At 47.7% G+C, this 23,812-nt stretch overlaps 15 non-coding genes across 15 annotated transcripts; all 15 read right to left on the bottom strand.

Moving 5' to 3' along the window:
- Positions 1 to 761: 761 nt before the first annotated feature.
- LOC142717688 (U2 spliceosomal RNA) lies at positions 762 to 952 on the bottom strand. The gene has a single exon (XR_012872056.1). It is a non-coding gene; the product is annotated as a U2 spliceosomal RNA (small nuclear RNA).
- A 1,284-nt stretch (positions 953 to 2,236) lies between these two features.
- On the bottom strand, positions 2,237 to 2,427 carry LOC142717689 (U2 spliceosomal RNA). The gene has a single exon (XR_012872057.1). It is a non-coding gene; the product is annotated as a U2 spliceosomal RNA (small nuclear RNA).
- Positions 2,428 to 3,703: 1,276 nt separating this feature from the next.
- LOC142717690 (U2 spliceosomal RNA) lies at positions 3,704 to 3,894 on the bottom strand. Its single transcript, XR_012872058.1, has one exon. It is a non-coding gene; the product is annotated as a U2 spliceosomal RNA (small nuclear RNA).
- A 1,324-nt stretch (positions 3,895 to 5,218) lies between these two features.
- Positions 5,219 to 5,409, bottom strand: LOC142717691 (U2 spliceosomal RNA). The gene has a single exon (XR_012872059.1). It is a non-coding gene; the product is annotated as a U2 spliceosomal RNA (small nuclear RNA).
- Positions 5,410 to 6,697: 1,288 nt separating this feature from the next.
- Positions 6,698 to 6,888, bottom strand: LOC142717692 (U2 spliceosomal RNA). Its single transcript, XR_012872060.1, has one exon. It is a non-coding gene; the product is annotated as a U2 spliceosomal RNA (small nuclear RNA).
- A 1,288-nt stretch (positions 6,889 to 8,176) lies between these two features.
- On the bottom strand, positions 8,177 to 8,367 carry LOC142717693 (U2 spliceosomal RNA). The gene has a single exon (XR_012872061.1). It is a non-coding gene; the product is annotated as a U2 spliceosomal RNA (small nuclear RNA).
- Positions 8,368 to 9,671: 1,304 nt separating this feature from the next.
- Positions 9,672 to 9,862, bottom strand: LOC142717697 (U2 spliceosomal RNA). The gene has a single exon (XR_012872063.1). It is a non-coding gene; the product is annotated as a U2 spliceosomal RNA (small nuclear RNA).
- A 1,288-nt stretch (positions 9,863 to 11,150) lies between these two features.
- On the bottom strand, positions 11,151 to 11,341 carry LOC142717698 (U2 spliceosomal RNA). The gene has a single exon (XR_012872064.1). It is a non-coding gene; the product is annotated as a U2 spliceosomal RNA (small nuclear RNA).
- Positions 11,342 to 12,625: 1,284 nt separating this feature from the next.
- LOC142717699 (U2 spliceosomal RNA) lies at positions 12,626 to 12,816 on the bottom strand. Its single transcript, XR_012872065.1, has one exon. It is a non-coding gene; the product is annotated as a U2 spliceosomal RNA (small nuclear RNA).
- Positions 12,817 to 14,100: 1,284 nt separating this feature from the next.
- On the bottom strand, positions 14,101 to 14,291 carry LOC142717700 (U2 spliceosomal RNA). Its single transcript, XR_012872067.1, has one exon. It is a non-coding gene; the product is annotated as a U2 spliceosomal RNA (small nuclear RNA).
- Positions 14,292 to 15,579: 1,288 nt separating this feature from the next.
- On the bottom strand, positions 15,580 to 15,770 carry LOC142717701 (U2 spliceosomal RNA). Its single transcript, XR_012872068.1, has one exon. It is a non-coding gene; the product is annotated as a U2 spliceosomal RNA (small nuclear RNA).
- A 1,300-nt stretch (positions 15,771 to 17,070) lies between these two features.
- Positions 17,071 to 17,261, bottom strand: LOC142717702 (U2 spliceosomal RNA). The gene has a single exon (XR_012872069.1). It is a non-coding gene; the product is annotated as a U2 spliceosomal RNA (small nuclear RNA).
- Positions 17,262 to 18,557: 1,296 nt separating this feature from the next.
- LOC142717703 (U2 spliceosomal RNA) lies at positions 18,558 to 18,748 on the bottom strand. Its single transcript, XR_012872070.1, has one exon. It is a non-coding gene; the product is annotated as a U2 spliceosomal RNA (small nuclear RNA).
- Positions 18,749 to 20,041: 1,293 nt separating this feature from the next.
- LOC142717704 (U2 spliceosomal RNA) lies at positions 20,042 to 20,232 on the bottom strand. The gene has a single exon (XR_012872071.1). It is a non-coding gene; the product is annotated as a U2 spliceosomal RNA (small nuclear RNA).
- Positions 20,233 to 21,516: 1,284 nt separating this feature from the next.
- Positions 21,517 to 21,707, bottom strand: LOC142717718 (U2 spliceosomal RNA). Its single transcript, XR_012872083.1, has one exon. It is a non-coding gene; the product is annotated as a U2 spliceosomal RNA (small nuclear RNA).
- Between the last annotated feature and the right edge of the window lie 2,105 nt (positions 21,708 to 23,812).

Here is a 23,812-nt window from a genome sequence, read left to right on the forward strand (position 1 = left end):
GCCGGCCGCCAGGCTGTCTTTTTTTTGCACAGCTAGTTGCCTCCAGGAGGCCACAAGAGGGAGACAAGGGACTGCAAAATGGAAAATAGGCATCCACCAACTTTACAGACAACTTCTCCTTGCTCCTACAACCTCCATCCTTGCACAGTTTGTTATTCTTCTAGGTAACATAGTAACAAATCCAAATTGCTGCTCTCTTTGTAGGCAAGCAAGGCTTTGTTGCAACTGCAATTCTTACTTCTTCTTGAAATGTAGGGACGACAGTACATTCCATCACATCCATCTAGTGTACACAGGTAGGTCCATTGTGGCGGGCAGGCGAGCGGGCGGGCTGCTTTATTGGCTGTTTGCTGTTCCCCTACTCCACTCCACTATTTGACTGTTGTGCTGCATCAATCAATCAATCAATCAATCAATCAATCAATCAATCAATCAATCAATCAATCAATCAATCAATCAATCAGTGGCTGGCTCAGGTGCAGCTCTTTAACTTACCTAAAAGGGAGGGCGGAGAGAAGACAAGGAAGGTGAATGAGGTGTTCCAATGTGAAATGCCGGAAACACAGAAACACAGACGACACACAACAAGAGGTGGCAATCTATTCATTAATTGCATTTAATCAATGAGCTCATTATCACTCATGCATTGTCCAACAGGTGTTGACATAATGGGATTAAAAGGGGAGATCCCTTCAGAAAGACAGAAACAATAGCAAAGACAAAAAACACTTTTGGAATCTGCTTTTAGTCAACACATAAGGAAAGGGTGCACCGGTCCTGGAAATACTGCAATACCAGGTCAATGCGTGGAGTGGACAGAGCAAGCTCTATTTCCATCTCCCTGTTCTAAAAATCCATTTAATATATGGTCCCCAGATAGGGGACGTATCAGATATTAAACTGATAAGAACAGATACTACACTTGATCTTAGCCAAAAGGCCGAGAAGCGATAACCCGAACGGGCCGCGCGTTGCCCGAGCCTGCCCGATACTGCTGTTCAGCCCTTGCAGCGATTCAGCCTACTTCTAGGCAATTCCATGGGGCCCTGCAGGCTCACACACTCACAGCTACACGGGAGGTGAATAAAGGCCGGAGAGGAAGCCAGACAGGATTTGCTTCTTTTGCTTGCACCACAATGCAGTGCTGAAAGAGGAGGAATCTACATAAAAACGCCTTCCTGGCAACGCCCAAATGCCCTGCTGCCATGCAGATAAACACTGGCAGCGGCAGCAAGTGCATGCCCACAGCCACCCCTTGTTCCTTCACACCTTGTATCAGCTGTAATCCAGTCCAGTCCAGTGCTGCCTGCTGAGCAGCACTGACCAACACTGCCTGGGCCCAGGCTTTTATCTCTGAGGCCCCATTATGATGTCAGAAAGCTGGCTCTGGAATCCTGAGGGCTCCACTATGACACGTGCAAAGTTCCGTCTGAACTTTATATAAGACGGTGAGGCTCAGTCAGTCACTCAGTGTTGCCTGAGAGGGCAACACTGCAACAGCCGGCCGCCAGGCTGTCTTTTTTTTGCACAGCTAGTTGCCTCCAGGAGGCCACAAGAGGGAGACAAGGGACTGCAAAATGGAAAATAGGCATCCACCAACTTTACAGACAACTTCTCCTTGCTCCTACAACCTCCATCCTTGCACAGTTTGTTATTCTTCTAGGTAACATAGTAACAAATCCAAATTGCTGCTCTCTTTGTAGGCAAGCAAGGCTTTGTTGCAACTGCAATTCTTACTTCTTCTTGAAATGTAGGGACGACAGTACATTCCATCACATCCATCTAGTGTACACAGGTAGGTCCATTGTGGCGGGCAGGCGAGCGGGCGGGCTGCTTTATTGGCTGTTTGCTGTTCCCCTACTCCACTCCACTATTTGACTGTTGTGCTGCATCAATCAATCAATCAATCAATCAATCAATCAATCAATCAATCAATCAGTGGCTGGCTCAGGTGCAGCTCTTTAACTTACCTAAAAGGGAGGGCGGAGAGAAGACAAGGAAGGTGAATGAGGTGTTCCAATGTGAAATGCCGGAAACACAGAAACACAGACGACACACAACAAGAGGTGGCAATCTATTCATTAATTGCATTTAATCAATGAGCTCATTATCACTCATGCATTGTCCAACAGGTGTTGAAATAATGGGATAAAAAGGGGAGATCCCTTCAGAAAGACAGAAACAATAGCAAAGACAAAAAACACTTTTGGAATCTGCTTTTAGTCAACACATAAGGAAAGGGTGCACCGGTCCTGGAAATACTGCAATACCAGGTCAATGCGTGGAGTGGACAGAGCAAGCTCTATTTCCATCTCCCTGTTCTAAAAATCCATTTAATATATGGTCCCCAGATAGGGGACGTATCAGATATTAAACTGATAAGAACAGATACTACACTTGATCTTAGCCAAAAGGCCGAGAAGCGATAACCCGAACGGGCCGCGCGTTGCCCGAGCCTGCCCGATACTGCTGTTCAGCCCTTGCAGCGATTCAGCCTACTTCTAGGCAATTCCATGGGGCCCTGCAGGCTCACACACTCACAGCTACACGGGAGGTGAATAAAGGCCGGAGAGGAAGCCAGACAGGATTTGCTTCTTTTGCTTGCACCACAATGCAGTGCTGAAAGAGGAGGAATCTACATAAAAACGCCTTCCTGGCAACGCCCAAATGCCCTGCTGCCATGCAGATAAACACTGGCAGCGGCAGCAAGTGCATGCCCACAGCCACCCCTTGTTCCTTCACACCTTGTATCAGCTGTAATCCAGTCCAGTCCAGTGCTGCCTGCTGAGCAGCACTGACCAACACTGCCTGGGCCCAGGCTTTTATCTCTGAGGCCCCATTATGATGTCAGAAAGCTGGCTCTGGAATCCTGAGGGCTCCACTATGACACGTGCAAAGTTCCGTCTGAACTTTATATAAGACGGTGAGGCTCAGTCAGTCACTCAGTGTTGCCTGAGAGGGCAACACTGCAACAGCCGGCCGCCAGGCTGTCTTTTTTTTGCACAGCTAGTTGCCTCCAGGAGGCCACAAGAGGGAGACAAGGGACTGCAAAATGGAAAATAGGCATCCACCAACTTTACAGACAACTTCTCCTTGCTCCTACAACCTCCATCCTTGCACAGTTTGTTATTCTTCTAGGTAACATAGTAACAAATCCAAATTGCTGCTCTCTTTGTAGGCAAGCAAGGCTTTGTTGCAACTGCAATTCTTACTTCTTCTTGAAATGTAGGGACGACAGTACATTCCATCACATCCATCTAGTGTACACAGGTAGGTCCATTGTGGCGGGCAGGCGAGCGGGCGGGCTGCTTTATTGGCTGTTTGCTGTTCCCCTACTCCACTCCACTATTTGACTGTTGTGCTGCATCAATCAATCAATCAATCAATCAATCAATCAATCAATCAGTGGCTGGCTCAGGTGCAGCTCTTTAACTTACCTAAAAGGGAGGGCGGAGAGAAGACAAGGAAGGTGAATGAGGTGTTCCAATGTGAAATGCCGGAAACACAGAAACACAGACGACACACAACAAGAGGTGGCAATCTATTCATTAATTGCATTTAATCAATGAGCTCATTATCACTCATGCATTGTCCAGCAGGTGTTGAAATAATGGGATTAAAAGGGGAGATCCCTTCAGAAAGACAGAAACAATAGCAAAGACAAAAAACACTTTTGGAATCTGCTTTTAGTCAACACATAAGGAAAGGGTGCACCGGTCCTGGAAATACTGCAATACCAGGTCAATGCGTGGAGTGGACAGAGCAAGCTCTATTTCCATCTCCCTGTTCTAAAAATCCATTTAATATATGGTCCCCAGATAGGGGACGTATCAGATATTAAACTGATAAGAACAGATACTACACTTGATCTTAGCCAAAAGGCCGAGAAGCGATAACCCGAACGGGCCGCGCGTTGCCCGAGCCTGCCCGATACTGCTGTTCAGCCCTTGCAGCGATTCAGCCTACTTCTAGGCAATTCCATGGGGCCCTGCAGGCTCACACACTCACAGCTACACGGGAGGTGAATAAAGGCCGGAGAGGAAGCCAGACAGGATTTGCTTCTTTTGCTTGCACCACAATGCAGTGCTGAAAGAGGAGGAATCTACATAAAAACGCCTTCCTGGCAACGCCCAAATGCCCTGCTGCCATGCAGATAAACACTGGCAGCGGCAGCAAGTGCATGCCCACAGCCACCCCTTGTTCCTTCACACCTTGTATCAGCTGTAATCCAGTCCAGTCCAGTGCTGCCTGCTGAGCAGCACTGACCAACACTGCCTGGGCCCAGGCTTTTATCTCTGAGGCCCCATTATGATGTCAGAAAGCTGGCTCTGGAATCCTGAGGGCTCCACTATGACACGTGCAAAGTTCCGTCTGAACTTTATATAAGACGGTGAGGCTCAGTCAGTCACTCAGTGTTGCCTGAGAGGGCAACACTGCAACAGCCGGCCGCCAGGCTGTCTTTTTTTTGCACAGCTAGTTGCCTCCAGGAGGCCACAAGAGGGAGACAAGGGACTGCAAAATGGAAAATAGGCATCCACCAACTTTACAGACAACTTCTCCTTGCTCCTACAACCTCCATCCTTGCACAGTTTGTTATTCTTCTAGGTAACATAGTAACAAATCCAAATTGCTGCTCTCTTTGTAGGCAAGCAAGGCTTTGTTGCAACTGCAATTCTTACTTCTTCTTGAAATGTAGGGACGACAGTACATTCCATCACATCCATCTAGTGTACACAGGTAGGTCCATTGTGGCGGGCAGGCGAGCGGGCGGGCTGCTTTATTGGCTGTTTGCTGTTCCCCTACTCCACTCCACTATTTGACTGTTGTGCTGCATCAATCAATCAATCAATCAATCAATCAATCAATCAATCAATCAATCAATCAATCAATCAATCAATTAATCAATCAATCAATCAATCAGTGGCTGGCTCAGGTGCAGCTCTTTAACTTACCTAAAAGGGAGGGCGGAGAGAAGACAAGGAAGGTGAATGAGGTGTTCCAATGTGAAATGCCGGAAACACAGAAACACAGACGACACACAACAAGAGGTGGCAATCTATTCATTAATTGCATTTAATCAATGAGCTCATTATCACTCATGCATTGTCCAACAGGTGTTGAAATAATGGGATTAAAAGGGGAGATCCCTTCAGAAAGACAGAAACAATAGCAAAGACAAAAAACACTTTTGGAATCTGCTTTTAGTCAACACATAAGGAAAGGGTGCACCGGTCCTGGAAATACTGCAATACCAGGTCAATGCGTGGAGTGGACAGAGCAAGCTCTATTTCCATCTCCCTGTTCTAAAAATCCATTTAATATATGGTCCCCAGATAGGGGACGTATCAGATATTAAACTGATAAGAACAGATACTACACTTGATCTTAGCCAAAAGGCCGAGAAGCGATAACCCGAACGGGCCGCGCGTTGCCCGAGCCTGCCCGATACTGCTGTTCAGCCCTTGCAGCGATTCAGCCTACTTCTAGGCAATTCCATGGGGCCCTGCAGGCTCACACACTCACAGCTACACGGGAGGTGAATAAAGGCCGGAGAGGAAGCCAGACAGGATTTGCTTCTTTTGCTTGCACCACAATGCAGTGCTGAAAGAGGAGGAATCTACATAAAAACGCCTTCCTGGCAACGCCCAAATGCCCTGCTGCCATGCAGATAAACACTGGCAGCGGCAGCAAGTGCATGCCCACAGCCACCCCTTGTTCCTTCACACCTTGTATCAGCTGTAATCCAGTCCAGTCCAGTGCTGCCTGCTGAGCAGCACTGACCAACACTGCCTGGGCCTAGGCTTTTATCTCTGAGGCCCCATTATGATGTCAGAAAGCTGGCTCTGGAATCCTGAGGGCTCCACTATGACACGTGCAAAGTTCCGTCTGAACTTTATATAAGACGGTGAGGCTCAGTCAGTCACTCAGTGTTGCCTGAGAGGGCAACACTGCAACAGCCGGCCGCCAGGCTGTCTTTTTTTTGCACAGCTAGTTGCCTCCAGGAGGCCACAAGAGGGAGACAAGGGACTGCAAAATGGAAAATAGGCATCCACCAACTTTACAGACAACTTCTCCTTGCTCCTACAACCTCCATCCTTGCACAGTTTGTTATTCTTCTAGGTAACATAGTAACAAATCCAAATTGCTGCTCTCTTTGTAGGCAAGCAAGGCTTTGTTGCAACTGCAATTCTTACTTCTTCTTGAAATGTAGGGACGACAGTACATTCCATCACATCCATCTAGTGTACACAGGTAGGTCCATTGTGGCGGGCAGGCGAGCGGGCGGGCTGCTTTATTGGCTGTTTGCTGTTCCCCTACTCCACTCCACTATTTGACTGTTGTGCTGCATCAATCAATCAATCAATCAATCAATCAATCAATCAATCAATCAATCAATCAGTGGCTGGCTCAGGTGCAGCTCTTTAACTTACCTAAAAGGGAGGGCGGAGAGAAGACAAGGAAGGTGAATGAGGTGTTCCAATGTGAAATGCCGGAAACACAGAAACACAGACGACACACAACAAGAGGTGGCAATCTATTCATTAATTGCATTTAATCAATGAGCTCATTATCACTCATGCATTGTCCAACAGGTGTTGAAATAATGGGATTAAAAGGGGAGATCCCTTCAGAAAGACAGAAACAATAGCAAAGACAAAAAACACTTTTGGAATCTGCTTTTAGTCAACACATAAGGAAAGGGTGCACCGGTCCTGGAAATACTGCAATACCAGGTCAATGCGTGGAGTGGACAGAGCAAGCTCTATTTCCATCTCCCTGTTCTAAAAATCCATTTAATATATGGTCCCCAGATAGGGGACGTATCAGATATTAAACTGATAAGAACAGATACTACACTTGATCTTAGCCAAAAGGCCGAGAAGCGATAACCCGAACGGGCCGCGCGTTGCCCGAGCCTGCCCGATACTGCTGTTCAGCCCTTGCAGCGATTCAGCCTACTTCTAGGCAATTCCATGGGGCCCTGCAGGCTCACACACTCACAGCTACACGGGAGGTGAATAAAGGCCGGAGAGGAAGCCAGACAGGATTTGCTTCTTTTGCTTGCACCACAATGCAGTGCTGAAAGAGGAGGAATCTACATAAAAACGCCTTCCTGGCAACGCCCAAATGCCCTGCTGCCATGCAGATAAACACTGGCAGCGGCAGCAAGTGCATGCCCACAGCCACCCCTTGTTCCTTCACACCTTGTATCAGCTGTCTGTAATCCAGTCCAGTCCAGTGCTGCCTGCTGAGCAGCACTGACCAACACTGCCTGGGCCCAGGCTTTTATCTCTGAGGCCCCATAATGATGTCAGAAAGCTGGCTCTGGAATCCTGAGGGCTCCACTATGACACGTGCAAAGTTCCGTCTGAACTTTATATAAGACGGTGAGGCTCAGTCAGTCACTCAGTGTTGCCTGAGAGGGCAACACTGCAACAGCCGGCCGCCAGGCTGTCTTTTTTTTGCACAGCTAGTTGCCTCCAGGAGGCCACAAGAGGGAGACAAGGGACTGCAAAATGGAAAATAGGCATCCACCAACTTTACAGACAACTTCTCCTTGCTCCTACAACCTCCATCCTTGCACAGTTTGTTATTCTTCTAGGTAACATAGTAACAAATCCAAATTGCTGCTCTCTTTGTAGGCAAGCAAGGCTTTGTTGCAACTGCAATTCTTACTTCTTCTTGAAATGTAGGGACGACAGTACATTCCATCACATCCATCTAGTGTACACAGGTAGGTCCATTGTGGCGGGCAGGCGAGCGGGCGGGCTGCTTTATTGGCTGTTTGCTGTTCCCCTACTCCACTCCACTATTTGACTGTTGTGCTGCATCAATCAATCAATCAATCAATCAATCAATCAATCAATCAATCAATCAGTGGCTGGCTCAGGTGCAGCTCTTTAACTTACCTAAAAGGGAGGGCGGAGAGAAGACAAGGAAGGTGAATGAGGTGTTCCAATGTGAAATGCCGGAAACACAGAAACACAGACGACACACAACAAGAGGTGGCAATCTATTCATTAATTGCATTTAATCAATGAGCTCATTATCACTCATGCATTGTCCAACAGGTGTTGAAATAATGGGATTAAAAGGGGAGATCCCTTCAGAAAGACAGAAACAATAGCAAAGACAAAAAACACTTTTGGAATCTGCTTTTAGTCAACACATAAGGAAAGGGTGCACCGGTCCTGGAAATACTGCAATACCAGGTCAATGCGTGGAGTGGACAGAGCAAGCTCTATTTCCATCTCCCTGTTCTAAAAATCCATTTAATATATGGTCCCCAGATAGGGGACGTATCAGATATTAAACTGATAAGAACAGATACTACACTTGATCTTAGCCAAAAGGCCGAGAAGCGATAACCCGAACGGGCCGCGCGTTGCCCGAGCCTGCCCGATACTGCTGTTCAGCCCTTGCAGCGATTCAGCCTACTTCTAGGCAATTCCATGGGGCCCTGCAGGCTCACACACTCACAGCTACACGGGAGGTGAATAAAGGCCGGAGAGGAAGCCAGACAGGATTTGCTTCTTTTGCTTGCACCACAATGCAGTGCTGAAAGAGGAGGAATCTACATAAAAACGCCTTCCTGGCAACGCCCAAATGCCCTGCTGCCATGCAGATAAACACTGGCAGCGGCAGCAAGTGCATGCCCACAGCCACCCCTTGTTCCTTCACACCTTGTATCAGCTGTAATCCAGTCCAGTCCAGTGCTGCCTGCTGAGCAGCACTGACCAACACTGCCTGGGCCCAGGCTTTTATCTCTGAGGCCCCATTATGATGTCAGAAAGCTGGCTCTGGAATCCTGAGGGCTCCACTATGACACGTGCAAAGTTCCGTCTGAACTTTATATAAGACGGTGAGGCTCAGTCAGTCACTCAGTGTTGCCTGAGAGGGCAACACTGCAACAGCCGGCCGCCAGGCTGTCTTTTTTTTGCACAGCTAGTTGCCTCCAGGAGGCCACAAGAGGGAGACAAGGGACTGCAAAATGGAAAATAGGCATCCACCAACTTTACAGACAACTTCTCCTTGCTCCTACAACCTCCATCCTTGCACAGTTTGTTATTCTTCTAGGTAACATAGTAACAAATCCAAATTGCTGCTCTCTTTGTAGGCAAGCAAGGCTTTGTTGCAACTGCAATTCTTACTTCTTCTTGAAATGTAGGGACGACAGTACATTCCATCACATCCATCTAGTGTACACAGGTAGGTCCATTGTGGCGGGCAGGCGAGCGGGCGGGCTGCTTTATTGGCTGTTTGCTGTTCCCCTACTCCACTCCACTATTTGACTGTTGTGCTGCATCAATCAATCAATCAATCAATCAATCAATCAATCAATCAATCAATCAATCAATCAATCAATCAATCAGTGGCTGGCTCAGGTGCAGCTCTTTAACTTACCTAAAAGGGAGGGCGGAGAGAAGACAAGGAAGGTGAATGAGGTGTTCCAATGTGAAATGCCGGAAACACAGAAACACAGACGACACACAACAAGAGGTGGCAATCTATTCATTAATTGCATTTAATCAATGAGCTCATTATCACTCATGCATTGTCCAACAGGTGTTGAAATAATGGGATTAAAAGGGGAGATCCCTTCAGAAAGACAGAAACAATAGCAAAGACAAAAAACACTTTTGGAATCTGCTTTTAGTCAACACATAAGGAAAGGGTGCACCGGTCCTGGAAATACTGCAATACCAGGTCAATGCGTGGAGTGGACAGAGCAAGCTCTATTTCCATCTCCCTGTTCTAAAAATCCATTTAATATATGGTCCCCAGATAGGGGACGTATCAGATATTAAACTGATAAGAACAGATACTACACTTGATCTTAGCCAAAAGGCCGAGAAGCGATAACCCGAACGGGCCGCGCGTTGCCCGAGCCTGCCCGATACTGCTGTTCAGCCCTTGCAGCGATTCAGCCTACTTCTAGGCAATTCCATGGGGCCCTGCAGGCTCACACACTCACAGCTACACGGGAGGTGAATAAAGGCCGGAGAGGAAGCCAGACAGGATTTGCTTCTTTTGCTTGCACCACAATGCAGTGCTGAAAGAGGAGGAATCTACATAAAAACGCCTTCCTGGCAACGCCCAAATGCCCTGCTGCCATGCAGATAAACACTGGCAGCGGCAGCAAGTGCATGCCCACAGCCACCCCTTGTTCCTTCACACCTTGTATCAGCTGTAATCCAGTCCAGTCCAGTGCTGCCTGCTGAGCAGCACTGACCAACACTGCCTGGGCCCAGGCTTTTATCTCTGAGGCCCCATTATGATGTCAGAAAGCTGGCTCTGGAATCCTGAGGGCTCCACTATGACACGTGCAAAGTTCCGTCTGAACTTTATATAAGACGGTGAGGCTCAGTCAGTCACTCAGTGTTGCCTGAGAGGGCAACACTGCAACAGCCGGCCGCCAGGCTGTCTTTTTTTTGCACAGCTAGTTGCCTCCAGGAGGCCACAAGAGGGAGACAAGGGACTGCAAAATGGAAAATAGGCATCCACCAACTTTACAGACAACTTCTCCTTGCTCCTACAACCTCCATCCTTGCACAGTTTGTTATTCTTCTAGGTAACATAGTAACAAATCCAAATTGCTGCTCTCTTTGTAGGCAAGCAAGGCTTTGTTGCAACTGCAATTCTTACTTCTTCTTGAAATGTAGGGACGACAGTACATTCCATCACATCCATCTAGTGTACACAGGTAGGTCCATTGTGGCGGGCAGGCGAGCGGGCGGGCTGCTTTATTGGCTGTTTGCTGTTCCCCTACTCCACTCCACTATTTGACTGTTGTGCTGCATCAATCAATCAATCAATCAATCAATCAATCAATCAATCAATCAATCAATCAGTGGCTGGCTCAGGTGCAGCTCTTTAACTTACCTAAAAGGGAGGGCGGAGAGAAGACAAGGAAGGTGAATGAGGTGTTCCAATGTGAAATGCCGGAAACACAGAAACACAGACGACACACAACAAGAGGTGGCAATCTATTCATTAATTGCATTTAATCAATGAGCTCATTATCACTCATGCATTGTCCAACAGGTGTTGAAATAATGGGATTAAAAGGGGAGATCCCTTCAGAAAGACAGAAACAATAGCAAAGACAAAAAACACTTTTGGAATCTGCTTTTAGTCAACACATAAGGAAAGGGTGCACCGGTCCTGGAAATACTGCAATACCAGGTCAATGCGTGGAGTGGACAGAGCAAGCTCTATTTCCATCTCCCTGTTCTAAAAATCCATTTAATATATGGTCCCCAGATAGGGGACGTATCAGATATTAAACTGATAAGAACAGATACTACACTTGATCTTAGCCAAAAGGCCGAGAAGCGATAACCCGAACGGGCCGCGCGTTGCCCGAGCCTGCCCGATACTGCTGTTCAGCCCTTGCAGCGATTCAGCCTACTTCTAGGCAATTCCATGGGGCCCTGCAGGCTCACACACTCACAGCTACACGGGAGGTGAATAAAGGCCGGAGAGGAAGCCAGACAGGATTTGCTTCTTTTGCTTGCACCACAATGCAGTGCTGAAAGAGGAGGAATCTACATAAAAACGCCTTCCTGGCAACGCCCAAATGCCCTGCTGCCATGCAGATAAACACTGGCAGCGGCAGCAAGTGCATGCCCACAGCCACCCCTTGTTCCTTCACACCTTGTATCAGCTGTAATCCAGTCCAGTCCAGTGCTGCCTGCTGAGCAGCACTGACCAACACTGCCTGGGCCCAGGCTTTTATCTCTGAGGCCCCATTATGATGTCAGAAAGCTGGCTCTGGAATCCTGAGGGCTCCACTATGACACGTGCAAAGTTCCGTCTGAACTTTATATAAGACGGTGAGGCTCAGTCAGTCACTCAGTGTTGCCTGAGAGGGCAACACTGCAACAGCCGGCCGCCAGGCTGTCTTTTTTTTGCACAGCTAGTTGCCTCCAGGAGGCCACAAGAGGGAGACAAGGGACTGCAAAATGGAAAATAGGCATCCACCAACTTTACAGACAACTTCTCCTTGCTCCTACAACCTCCATCCTTGCACAGTTTGTTATTCTTCTAGGTAACATAGTAACAAATCCAAATTGCTGCTCTCTTTGTAGGCAAGCAAGGCTTTGTTGCAACTGCAATTCTTACTTCTTCTTGAAATGTAGGGACGACAGTACATTCCATCACATCCATCTAGTGTACACAGGTAGGTCCATTGTGGCGGGCAGGCGAGCGGGCGGGCTGCTTTATTGGCTGTTTGCTGTTCCCCTACTCCACTCCACTATTTGACTGTTGTGCTGCATCAATCAATCAATCAATCAATCAATCAATCAATCAATCAATCAATCAGTGGCTGGCTCAGGTGCAGCTCTTTAACTTACCTAAAAGGGAGGGCGGAGAGAAGACAAGGAAGGTGAATGAGGTGTTCCAATGTGAAATGCCGGAAACACAGAAACACAGACGACACACAACAAGAGGTGGCAATCTATTCATTAATTGCATTTAATCAATGAGCTCATTATCACTCATGCATTGTCCAACAGGTGTTGAAATAATGGGATTAAAAGGGGAGATCCCTTCAGAAAGACAGAAACAATAGCAAAGACAAAAAACACTTTTGGAATCTGCTTTTAGTCAACACATAAGGAAAGGGTGCACCGGTCCTGGAAATACTGCAATACCAGGTCAATGCGTGGAGTGGACAGAGCAAGCTCTATTTCCATCTCCCTGTTCTAAAAATCCATTTAATATATGGTCCCCAGATAGGGGACGTATCAGATATTAAACTGATAAGAACAGATACTACACTTGATCTTAGCCAAAAGGCCGAGAAGCGATAACCCGAACGGGCCGCGCGTTGCCCGAGCCTGCCCGATACTGCTGTTCAGCCCTTGCAGCGATTCAGCCTACTTCTAGGCAATTCCATGGGGCCCTGCAGGCTCACACACTCACAGCTACACGGGAGGTGAATAAAGGCCGGAGAGGAAGCCAGACAGGATTTGCTTCTTTTGCTTGCACCACAATGCAGTGCTGAAAGAGGAGGAATCTACATAAAAACGCCTTCCTGGCAACGCCCAAATGCCCTGCTGCCATGCAGATAAACACTGGCAGCGGCAGCAAGTGCATGCCCACAGCCACCCCTTGTTCCTTCACACCTTGTATCAGCTGTAATCCAGTCCAGTCCAGTGCTGCCTGCTGAGCAGCACTGACCAACACTGCCTGGGCCCAGGCTTTTATCTCTGAGGCCCCATTATGATGTCAGAAAGCTGGCTCTGGAATCCTGAGGGCTCCACTATGACACGTGCAAAGTTCCGTCTGAACTTTATATAAGACGGTGAGGCTCAGTCAGTCACTCAGTGTTGCCTGAGAGGGCAACACTGCAACAGCCGGCCGCCAGGCTGTCTTTTTTTTGCACAGCTAGTTGCCTCCAGGAGGCCACAAGAGGGAGACAAGGGACTGCAAAATGGAAAATAGGCATCCACCAACTTTACAGACAACTTCTCCTTGCTCCTACAACCTCCATCCTTGCACAGTTTGTTATTCTTCTAGGTAACATAGTAACAAATCCAAATTGCTGCTCTCTTTGTAGGCAAGCAAGGCTTTGTTGCAACTGCAATTCTTACTTCTTCTTGAAATGTAGGGACGACAGTACATTCCATCACATCCATCTAGTGTACACAGGTAGGTCCATTGTGGCGGGCAGGCGAGCGGGCGGGCTGCTTTATTGGCTGTTTGCTGTTCCCCTACTCCACTCCACTATTTGACTGTTGTGCTGCATCAATCAATCAATCAATCAATCAATCAATCAATCAATCAATCAATCAGTGGCTGGCTCAGGTGCAGCTCTTTAACTTACCTAAAAGGGAGGGCGGAGAGAAGACAAGGAAGGTGAATGAGGTGTTCCAATGTGAAATGCCGGAAACACAGAAACACAGACGACACACAACAAGAGGTGGCAATCTATTCATTAATTGCATTTAATCAATGCGCTCATTATCACTCATGCATTGTCCAACAGGTGTTGAAATAATGGGATTAAAAGGGGAGATCCCTTCAGAAAGACAGAAACAATAGCAAAGACAAAAAACACTTTTGGAATCTGCTTTTAGTCAACACATAAGGAAAGGGTGCACCGGTCCTGGAAATACTGCAATACCAGGTCAATGCGTGGAGTGGACAGAGCAAGCTCTATTTCCATCTCCCTGTTCTAAAAATCCATTTAATATATGGTCCCCAGATAGGGGACGTATCAGATATTAAACTGATAAGAACAGATACTACACTTGATCTTAGCCAAAAGGCCGAGAAGCGATAATCCGAACGGGCCGCGCGTTGCCCGAGCCTGCCCGATACTGCTGTTCAGCCCTTGCAGCGATTCAGCCTACTTCTAGGCAATTCCATGGGGCCCTGCAGGCTCACACACTCACAGCTACACGGGAGGTGAATAAAGGCCGGAGAGGAAGCCAGACAGGATTTGCTTCTTTTGCTTGCACCACAATGCAGTGCTGAAAGAGGAGGAATCTACATAAAAACGCCTTCCTGGCAACGCCCAAATGCCCTGCTGCCATGCAGATAAACACTGGCAGCGGCAGCAAGTGCATGCCCACAGCCACCCCTTGTTCCTTCACACCTTGTATCAGCTGTAATCCAGTCCAGTCCAGTGCTGCCTGCTGAGCAGCACTGACCAACACTGCCTGGGCCCAGGCTTTTATCTCTGAGGCCCCATTATGATGTCAGAAAGCTGGCTCTGGAATCCTGAGGGCTCCACTATGACACGTGCAAAGTTCCGTCTGAACTTTATATAAGACGGTGAGGCTCAGTCAGTCACTCAGTGTTGCCTGAGAGGGCAACACTGCAACAGCCGGCCGCCAGGCTGTCTTTTTTTTGCACAGCTAGTTGCCTCCAGGAGGCCACAAGAGGGAGACAAGGGACTGCAAAATGGAAAATAGGCATCCACCAACTTTACAGACAACTTCTCCTTGCTCCTACAACCTCCATCCTTGCACAGTTTGTTATTCTTCTAGGTAACATAGTAACAAATCCAAATTGCTGCTCTCTTTGTAGGCAAGCAAGGCTTTGTTGCAACTGCAATTCTTACTTCTTCTTGAAATGTAGGGACGACAGTACATTCCATCACATCCATCTAGTGTACACAGGTAGGTCCATTGTGGCGGGCAGGCGAGCGGGCGGGCTGCTTTATTGGCTGTTTGCTGTTCCCCTACTCCACTCCACTATTTGACTGTTGTGCTGCATCAATCAATCAATCAATCAATCAATCAATCAATCAATCAATCAATCAATCAGTGGCTGGCTCAGGTGCAGCTCTTTAACTTACCTAAAAGGGAGGGCGGAGAGAAGACAAGGAAGGTGAATGAGGTGTTCCAATGTGAAATGCCGGAAACACAGAAACACAGACGACACACAACAAGAGGTGGCAATCTATTCATTAATTGCATTTAATCAATGAGCTCATTATCACTCATGCATTGTCCAACAGGTGTTGAAATAATGGGATTAAAAGGGGAGATCCCTTCAGAAAGACAGAAACAATAGCAAAGACAAAAAACACTTTTGGAATCTGCTTTTAGTCAACACATAAGGAAAGGGTGCACCGGTCCTGGAAATACTGCAATACCAGGTCAATGCGTGGAGTGGACAGAGCAAGCTCTATTTCCATCTCCCTGTTCTAAAAATCCATTTAATATATGGTCCCCAGATAGGGGACGTATCAGATATTAAACTGATAAGAACAGATACTACACTTGATCTTAGCCAAAAGGCCGAGAAGCGATAACCCGAACGGGCCGCGCGTTGCCCGAGCCTGCCCGATACTGCTGTTCAGCCCTTGCAGCGATTCAGCCTACTTCTAGGCAATTCCATGGGGCCCTGCAGGCTCACACACTCACAGCTACACGGGAGGTGAATAAAGGCCGGAGAGGAAGCCAGACAGGATTTGCTTCTTTTGCTTGCACCACAATGCAGTGCTGAAAGAGGAGGAATCTACATAAAAACGCCTTCCTGGCAACGCCCAAATGCCCTGCTGCCATGCAGATAAACACTGGCAGCGGCAGCAAGTGCATGCCCACAGCCACCCCTTGTTCCTTCACACCTTGTATCAGCTGTAATCCAGTCCAGTCCAGTGCTGCCTGCTGAGCAGCACTGACCAACACTGCCTGGGCCCAGGCTTTTATCTCTGAGGCCCCATTATGATGTCAGAAAGCTGGCTCTGGAATCCTGAGGGCTCCACTATGACACGTGCAAAGTTCCGTCTGAACTTTATATAAGACGGTGAGGCTCAGTCAGTCACTCAGTGTTGCCTGAGAGGGCAACACTGCAACAGCCGGCCGCCAGGCTGTCTTTTTTTTGCACAGCTAGTTGCCTCCAGGAGGCCACAAGAGGGAGACAAGGGACTGCAAAATGGAAAATAGGCATCCACCAACTTTACAGACAACTTCTCCTTGCTCCTACAACCTCCATCCTTGCACAGTTTGTTATTCTTCTAGGTAACATAGTAACAAATCCAAATTGCTGCTCTCTTTGTAGGCAAGCAAGGCTTTGTTGCAACTGCAATTCTTACTTCTTCTTGAAATGTAGGGACGACAGTACATTCCATCACATCCATCTAGTGTACACAGGTAGGTCCATTGTGGCGGGCAGGCGAGCGGGCGGGCTGCTTTATTGGCTGTTTGCTGTTCCCCTACTCCACTCCACTATTTGACTGTTGTGCTGCATCAATCAATCAATCAATCAATCAATCAATCAATCAATCAATCAATCAATCAATCAATCAATCAGTGGCTGGCTCAGGTGCAGCTCTTTAACTTACCTAAAAGGGAGGGCGGAGAGAAGACAAGGAAGGTGAATGAGGTGTTCCAATGTGAAATGCCGGAAACACAGAAACACAGACGACACACAACAAGAGGTGGCAATCTATTCATTAATTGCATTTAATCAATGCGCTCATTATCACTCATGCATTGTCCAACAGGTGTTGAAATAATGGGATTAAAAGGGGAGATCCCTTCAGAAAGACAGAAACAATAGCAAAGACAAAAAACACTTTTGGAATCTGCTTTTAGTCAACACATAAGGAAAGGGTGCACCGGTCCTGGAAATACTGCAATACCAGGTCAATGCGTGGAGTGGACAGAGCAAGCTCTATTTCCATCTCCCTGTTCTAAAAATCCATTTAATATATGGTCCCCAGATAGGGGACGTATCAGATATTAAACTGATAAGAACAGATACTACACTTGATCTTAGCCAAAAGGCCGAGAAGCGATAATCCGAACGGGCCGCGCGTTGCCCGAGCCTGCCCGATACTGCTGTTCAGCCCTTGCAGCGATTCAGCCTACTTCTAGGCAATTCCATGGGGCCCTGCAGGCTCACACACTCACAGCTACACGGGAGGTGAATAAAGGCCGGAGAGGAAGCCAGACAGGATTTGCTTCTTTTGCTTGCACCACAATGCAGTGCTGAAAGAGGAGGAATCTACATAAAAACGCCTTCCTGGCAACGCCCAAATGCCCTGCTGCCATGCAGATAAACACTGGCAGCGGCAGCAAGTGCATGCCCACAGCCACCCCTTGTTCCTTCACACCTTGTATCAGCTGTAATCCAGTCCAGTCCAGTGCTGCCTGCTGAGCAGCACTGACCAACACTGCCTGGGCCCAGGCTTTTATCTCTGAGGCCCCATTATGATGTCAGAAAGCTGGCTCTGGAATCCTGAGGGCTCCACTATGACACGTGCAAAGTTCCGTCTGAACTTTATATAAGACGGTGAGGCTCAGTCAGTCACTCAGTGTTGCCTGAGAGGGCAACACTGCAACAGCCGGCCGCCAGGCTGTCTTTTTTTTGCACAGCTAGTTGCCTCCAGGAGGCCACAAGAGGGAGACAAGGGACTGCAAAATGGAAAATAGGCATCCACCAACTTTACAGACAACTTCTCCTTGCTCCTACAACCTCCATCCTTGCACAGTTTGTTATTCTTCTAGGTAACATAGTAACAAATCCAAATTGCTGCTCTCTTTGTAGGCAAGCAAGGCTTTGTTGCAACTGCAATTCTTACTTCTTCTTGAAATGTAGGGACGACAGTACATTCCATCACATCCATCTAGTGTACACAGGTAGGTCCATTGTGGCGGGCAGGCGAGCGGGCGGGCTGCTTTATTGGCTGTTTGCTGTTCCCCTACTCCACTCCACTATTTGACTGTTGTGCTGCATCAATCAATCAATCAATCAATCAATCAATCAATCAATCAATCAATCAATCAATCAATCAGTGGCTGGCTCAGGTGCAGCTCTTTAACTTACCTAAAAGGGAGGGCGGAGAGAAGACAAGGAAGGTGAATGAGGTGTTCCAATGTGAAATGCCGGAAACACAGAAACACAGACGACACACAACAAGAGGTGGCAATCTATTCATTAATTGCATTTAATCAATGAGCTCATTATCACTCATGCATTGTCCAACAGGTGTTGAAATAATGGGATTAAAAGGGGAGATCCCTTCAGAAAGACAGAAACAATAGCAAAGACAAAAAACACTTTTGGAATCTGCTTTTAGTCAACACATAAGGAAAGGGTGCACCGGTCCTGGAAATACTGCAATACCAGGTCAATGCGTGGAGTGGACAGAGCAAGCTCTATTTCCATCTCCCTGTTCTAAAAATCCATTTAATATATGGTCCCCAGATAGGGGACGTATCAGATATTAAACTGATAAGAACAGATACTACACTTGATCTTAGCCAAAAGGCCGAGAAGCGATAACCCGAACGGGCCGCGCGTTGCCCGAGCCTGCCCGATACTGCTGTTCAGCCCTTGCAGCGATTCAGCCTACTTCTAGGCAATTCCATGGGGCCCTGCAGGCTCACACACTCACAGCTACACGGGAGGTGAATAAAGGCCGGAGAGGAAGCCAGACAGGATTTGCTTCTTTTGCTTGCACCACAATGCAGTGCTGAAAGAGGAGGAATCTACATAAAAACGCCTTCCTGGCAACGCCCAAATGCCCTGCTGCCATGCAGATAAACACTGGCAGCGGCAGCAAGTGCATGCCCACAGCCACCCCTTGTTCCTTCACACCTTGTATCAGCTGTAATCCAGTCCAGTCCAGTGCTGCCTGCTGAGCAGCACTGACCAACACTGCCTGGGCCCAGGCTTTTATCTCTGAGGCCCCATTATGATGTCAGAAAGCTGGCTCTGGAATCCTGAGGGCTCCACTATGACACGTGCAAAGTTCCGTCTGAACTTTATATAAGACGGTGAGGCTCAGTCAGTCACTCAGTGTTGCCTGAGAGGGCAACACTGCAACAGCCGGCCGCCAGGCTGTCTTTTTTTTGCACAGCTAGTTGCCTCCAGGAGGCCACAAGAGGGAGACAAGGGACTGCAAAATGGAAAATAGGCATCCACCAACTTTACAGACAACTTCTCCTTGCTCCTACAACCTCCATCCTTGCACAGTTTGTTATTCTTCTAGGTAACATAGTAACAAATCCAAATTGCTGCTCTCTTTGTAGGCAAGCAAGGCTTTGTTGCAACTGCAATTCTTACTTCTTCTTGAAATGTAGGGACGACAGTACATTCCATCACATCCATCTAGTGTACACAGGTAGGTCCATTGTGGCGGGCAGGCGAGCGGGCGGGCTGCTTTATTGGCTGTTTGCTGTTCCCCTACTCCACTCCACTATTTGACTGTTGTGCTGCAATCAATCAATCAATCAATCAATCAATCAATCAATCAATCAATCAATCAATCAATCAGTGGCTGGCTCAGGTGCAGCTCTTTAACTTACCTAAAAGGGAGGGCGGAGAGAAGACAAGGAAGGTGAATGAGGTGTTCCAATGTGAAATGCCGGAAACACAGAAACACAGACGACACACAACAAGAGGTGGCAATCTATTCATTAATTGCATTTAATCAATGAGCTCATTATCACTCATGCATTGTCCAACAGGTGTTGAAATAATGGGATTAAAAGGGGAGATCCCTTCAGAAAGACAGAAACAATAGCAAAGACAAAAAACACTTTTGGAATCTGCTTTTAGTCAACACATAAGGAAAGGGTGCACCGGTCCTGGAAATACTGCAATACCAGGTCAATGCGTGGAGTGGACAGAGCAAGCTCTATTTCCATCTCCCTGTTCTAAAAATCCATTTAATATATGGTCCCCAGATAGGGGACGTATCAGATATTAAACTGATAAGAACAGATACTACACTTGATCTTAGCCAAAAGGCCGAGAAGCGATAACCCGAACGGGCCGCGCGTTGCCCGAGCCTGCCCGATACTGCTGTTCAGCCCTTGCAGCGATTCAGCCTACTTCTAGGCAATTCCATGGGGCCCTGCAGGCTCACACACTCACAGCTACACGGGAGGTGAATAAAGGCCGGAGAGGAAGCCAGACAGGATTTGCTTCTTTTGCTTGCACCACAATGCAGTGCTGAAAGAGGAGGAATCTACATAAAAACGCCTTCCTGGCAACGCCCAAATGCCCTGCTGCCATGCAGATAAACACTGGCAGCGGCAGCAAGTGCATGCCCACAGCCACCCCTTGTTCCTTCACACCTTGTATCAGCTGTAATCCAGTCCAGTCCAGTGCTGCCTGCTGAGCAGCACTGACCAACACTGCCTGGGCCCAGGCTTTTATCTCTGAGGCCCCATTATGATGTCAGAAAGCTGGCTCTGGAATCCTGAGGGCTCCACTATGACACGTGCAAAGTTCCGTCTGAACTTTATATAAGACGGTGAGGCTCAGTCAGTCACTCAGTGTTGCCTGAGAGGGCAACACTGCAACAGCCGGCCGCCAGGCTGTCTTTTTTTTGCACAGCTAGTTGCCTCCAGGAGGCCACAAGAGGGAGACAAGGGACTGCAAAATGGAAAATAGGCATCCACCAACTTTACAGACAACTTCTCCTTGCTCCTACAACCTCTATCCTTGCACAGTTTGTTATTCTTCTAGGTAACATAGTAACAAATCCAAATTGCTGCTCTCTTTGTAGGCAAGCAAGGCTTTGTTGCAACTGCAATTCTTACTTCTTCTTGAAATGTAGGGACGACAGTACATTCCATCACATCCATCTAGTGTACACAGGTAGGTCCATTGTGGCGGGCAGGCGAGCGGGCGGGCTGCTTTATTGGCTGTTTGCTGTTCCCCTACTCCACTCCACTATTTGACTGTTGTGCTGCATCAATCAATCAATCAATCAATCAATCAATCAATCAATCAATCAATCAGTGGCTGGCTCAGGTGCAGCTCTTTAACTTACCTAAAAGGGAGGGCGGAGAGAAGACAAGGAAGGTGAATGAGGTGTTCCAATGTGAAATGCCGGAAACACAGAAACACAGACGACACACAACAAGAGGTGGCAATCTATTCATTAATTGCATTTAATCAATGAGCTCATTATCACTCATGCATTGTCCAACAGGTGTTGAAATAATGGGATTAAAAGGGGAGATCCCTTCAGAAAGACAGAAACAATAGCAAAGACAAAAAACACTTTTGGAATCTGCTTTTAGTCAACACATAAGGAAAGGGTGCACCGGTCCTGGAAATACTGCAATACCAGGTCAATGCGTGGAGTGGACAGAGCAAGCTCTACTTCCATCTCCCTGTTCTAAAAATCCATTTAATATATGGTCCCCAGATAGGGGACGTATCAGATATTAAACTGATAAGAACAGATACTACACTTGATCTTAGCCAAAAGGCCGAGAAGCGATAACCCGAACGGGCCGCGCGTTGCCCGAGCCTGCCCGATACTGCTGTTCAGCCCTTGCAGCGATTCAGCCTACTTCTAGGCAATTCCATGGGGCCCTGCAGGCTCACACACTCACAGCTACACGGGAGGTGAATAAAGGCCGGAGAGGAAGCCAGACAGGATTTGCTTCTTTTGCTTGCACCACAATGCAGTGCTGAAAGAGGAGGAATCTACATAAAAACGCCTTCCTGGCAACGCCCAAATGCCCTGCTGCCATGCAGATAAACACTGGCAGCGGCAGCAAGTGCATGCCCACAGCCACCCCTTGTTCCTTCTCACCTTGTATCAGCTGTAATCCAGTCCAGTCCAGTGCTGCCTGCTGAGCAGCACTGACCAACACTGCCTGGGCCCAGGCTTTTATCTCTGAGGCCCCATTATGATGTCAGAAAGCTGGCTCTGGAATCCTGAGGGCTCCACTATGACACGTGCAAAGTTCCGTCTGAACTTTATATAAGACGGTGAGGCTCAGTCAGTCACTCAGTGTTGCCTGAGAGGGCAACACTGCAACAGCCGGCCGCCAGGCTGTCTTTTTTTTGCACAGCTAGTTGCCTCCAGGAGGCCACAAGAGGGAGACAAGGGACTGCAAAATGGAAAATAGGCATCCACCAACTTTACAGACAACTTCTCCTTGCTCCTACAACCTCCATCCTTGCACAGTTTGTTATTCTTCTAGGTAACATAGTAACAAATCCAAATTGCTGCTCTCTTTGTAGGCAAGCAAGGCTTTGTTGCAACTGCAATTCTTACTTCTTCTTGAAATGTAGGGACGACAGTACATTCCATCACATCCATCTAGTGTACACAGGTAGGTCCATTGTGGCGGGCAGGCGAGCGGGCGGGCTGCTTTATTGGCTGTTTGCTGTTCCCCTACTCCACTCCACTATTTGACTGTTGTGCTGCATCAATCAATCAATCAATCAATCAATCAATCAATCAATCAATCAATCAATCAATCAGTGGCTGGCTCAGGTGCAGCTCTTTAACTTACCTAAAAGGGAGGGCGGAGAGAAGACAAGGAAGGTGAATGAGGTGTTCCAATGTGAAATGCCGGAAACACAGAAACACAGACGACACACAACAAGAGGTGGCAATCTATTCATTAATTGCATTTAATCAATGAGCTCATTATCACTCATGCATTGTCCAACAGGTGTTGAAATAATGGGATTAAAAGGGGAGATCCCTTCAGAAAGACAGAAACAATAGCAAAGACAAAAAACACTTTGGTACTGAAACAGTTACTGCCGATCAGTTAACTCTTTCAGCACCCTGAACAGTGACTATTTAGTGTATGTGCACACACACTAATTACGTCCGTAAATGACGGACGTATTTCGGCCGCAAGTACCGGACCGAACACAGTGCAGGGAGCCGGGCTCCTAGCATCATACTTATGTACGATGCTAGGAGTCCCTGCCTCTCTGCAGGACAACTGTCCCGTACTGTAATCATGTTTTCAGTACGGGACAGTAGTTCCACGGAGAGGCAGGGACTCCTAGCATCGTACATAAATATGATGCTAGGAGCCCGGCTCCCTGCAGGGTGTTCGGTCCGGTACTTGCGGCCGAAATACGTCCGTCAATTACGGACGTAATTAGTGTGTGTGCACATACCCTTACTGACGTCGCCTAGCAACGCTGCCGTAATGACGGGTGCACACCTGTAGCCACCCATCATTACGGGGCCTCATGCACACGACCATAAAAACACCCGTTATCACGGGTCGTAATTACGACCCGAAATAGCGGGCCCATAGACTTCTGTTAGCCACGGGTACCTTCCCGTTTTCTCACGGGAAGGTGCCCGTGCCGTTAAAAAGATAGAACATGTTCTATTTTTTTATTTTACGGGCCGTGCTCGTAATTACGACTCGTAAGTACGAGCACGGCCGGCCGGCCACGGGCAGCTGGCCGCTTTTGCGAACCGTGCTGTCATTATAATTATAGCAGCACGGCCCGTAAAATAGAACATGTTCTATTTTTTTAACGGCACGGGCACCTTCCCGTGAGAATACGGAAAGGTACCCGTGGGTAACAGAAGTCTATGAGCCCGTTATTGCGGGTCGTA

This window comes from Rhinoderma darwinii, unplaced genomic scaffold, assembly GCF_050947455.1.
Source record: "Rhinoderma darwinii isolate aRhiDar2 unplaced genomic scaffold, aRhiDar2.hap1 Scaffold_457, whole genome shotgun sequence".
Classification (NCBI taxonomy): Eukaryota; Metazoa; Chordata; class Amphibia; order Anura; family Rhinodermatidae; genus Rhinoderma; species Rhinoderma darwinii.